General features: G+C 37.2%; 1 long non-coding RNA gene across 1 annotated transcript; it reads left to right on the top strand.

The window, feature by feature from the left end:
* Positions 1–437: 437 nt before the first annotated feature.
* LOC113071169 (uncharacterized) lies at positions 438–2,227 on the top strand. The gene is made up of 3 exons (XR_003280051.1): positions 438–931; positions 1,768–2,076; positions 2,172–2,227. It is a non-coding gene; the product is annotated as an uncharacterized LOC113071169 (long non-coding RNA).
* Positions 2,228–2,438: the final 211 nt, after the last annotated feature.

Here is a 2,438-nt window from a genome sequence, read left to right as displayed (position 1 = left end):
TTTTTAGTCTTGCTCATAAAAGGATGGGGATGAAAACTTTACAGCCGGTAAATCATTATGCACTGCTTTTAGAAGCTTTGAAAACAAGTTTACATCTGATGAAACATGTCACTAATATCTTTTCATTGTACAGCAAATCAAAAGATCATTACAAAATGTGTTTCTGGAAACTGTTGAGATGGCACCGTCACAATTCAAACCAGTTATCTACTTTTAAATAATGACACCAGAAGCATTACCTAATGATTATGAGAGCATTAATCTAAAACATTTGTTGTTGAAGTGCATTTGTTGTTGAATAATAGCAGTAATCACAGTAATCGCGCTCCACGATAGTACACTGTTCATCTGTAGATTGAAGCAAAACTGGAATCAAGCCAACACAATACGTTGGATTTATGGATGAAAAGAAAACAATTCATAATATTCAGAGCATTTTAGGAGCACAAACAGACAGAAGCATAGCCTTCTCTGTTAAATTCACCCAGTAGCTGCTTTGGCCTGGTTTGTTGTTTATAGTGTTTGAATACACTTTTACATTATATGACACTAGTAAGGGATTGGAATCCAAGGGAGAGAAAACCAGAGGGAAAACTAGATAAATAAATGAACAAGTTTAATCCACTCAGGTGTTTCTCGTGGGGAAATGGAGGGAGGGTACTTACTAACTACTGAGCTGTTTAATTAGGTGCCTTGCTGCTTGTTAATGAGGGTACTAACGAGGGCACTGTGGCCGTGGACTGCGGCTGCCCCGCTGATCATTAATGGGAGGCAGTGTGTGTGTCACAAATACAAGCCTGACCCTGACAACAACATGAGCGACGCAGAGGCAGCAGGGGGCCAGGGCACACTCTCTGCAGGGACAGGACTGATTCACACGGTGCTGGAAGGGGGTGAAGCCAAAAGCCAGTGTTAATTGAAGCCTAGCAGAGTAAGCGTTGAAAGAGCAGCCTTTTATTTCATAGCAGCTTTTACCGATTTGTTTGTTTATGTTGACATCTCATTAGTTATATTGATTAGGTGGGGGAAGAAAGTGGCACTAATTTCATATTCATTGCTTGGCCTGTTTTTATGGAGTCAAAGCTGCGCTTTATTGCCAACTTCCACGGTTCCTTTAGTGCCGTTCCTCTCATTAAACATTGTGTTATTAAACCCATTTATTTCCAGTAGATAGACTGGGAACATTTCGTTTTTGCTCACTAAAAGAAAGCTACCTAAAAATTTTTGCTAATGTGTATACTCACCCTGAGCCATGACTTTATTAGTTGACCAGCATACTCCGCAATCTACATTATTCACTATTCTTTGATCTCCCACTGTCTGCATACATTTACATTCATAAGAAAAGTCACAATTCATATTAATGATTTATTTTTCAAATGCCATTGATTTAATTATAAAAGTTAAGTTGTAATTAACTCTGTATCAACTTCCAGAATAATGTAAACAATATATTATAATAACAAATAAATTATTTTAAAATTATGTAACAACAATAATAATAGTAATAATAAATATCATTATTATTATTGGTGGTGCTGTTTTTGTTATAATAAATCAGTTTTTGATTTATTATATATGAAGTCATAATGAAGTCTTTTAGCACAACTAAAACAACTGTAAGTGGCTGAAATTGGAAAACTTGCACTTTTGTATTTAAAAAATGGCTGTGTGTGTTAAAAATAAGCTAGCTACAAAGTGTGCACTGTGCAGTGACCTTCAAAAACTAAATCACATTGTATCACTTTCCCTTTGATGCCACATTAGAAAGGGAGCGAAACCAAGGCCGTTTATCTACCAGTCAGTGCAGAGAGGACAGCTTTGAGTATGAAAAAGAGGAACGGAAAGAGAAAAAAAGCATCCCATTTCATCTCTGCAGGAACATGACGGAGGAATAAAAGCTATACTAAAGTTCAATGGTGCCTGTGAGTTTCTCTTCCTCCCGCAATTTGTCACAAGCTGAGAGGTCCATCCGATTGGTGCACTCAGTTGTCCGGATGAGTGCCTGAGGAGTTCGGTCAGGCGCACAGATACGATTCAGCAACATGGTTCAGCAGCTCGCCATGTGCCATGCAGGTTTGTTGTAAGGCCATGTTATCAGATTTAGGATGTTACCAGTAGTTTCAAAGACCGAACAGCAGGCATAATTGATAATCCTCTCTGCCTTACAGCTGGAAGTTTGAAAACAGCAGGCCACAGTCCCTGAGAGTATTTGGATGGAGTCGAGTCATTTAAAAGGTTTTTGTATGAAAATTTTAAGCCAACAAAAGTATCTAAAATGCATTTATTTGGTACCAAATGATGATATTTTTTTTTTTTTTTTTTTTTTTTTTGTCACTATTGATGATTATGCACTTATAAAACATAATGTGGAAAGATATGTGCCCTGTGCAGCGATGTCAAATGATTTTGATACATCATGATCAGTTTGTACATAA

Source organism: Carassius auratus, unplaced genomic scaffold, assembly GCF_003368295.1.
Source record: "Carassius auratus strain Wakin unplaced genomic scaffold, ASM336829v1 scaf_tig00006293, whole genome shotgun sequence".
NCBI lineage: Eukaryota > Metazoa > Chordata > Actinopteri > Cypriniformes > Cyprinidae > Carassius > Carassius auratus.
The sequence above is the reverse complement of the archived record's forward strand: the minus strand, read 5'-3'. Positions and strand labels throughout refer to the sequence as shown.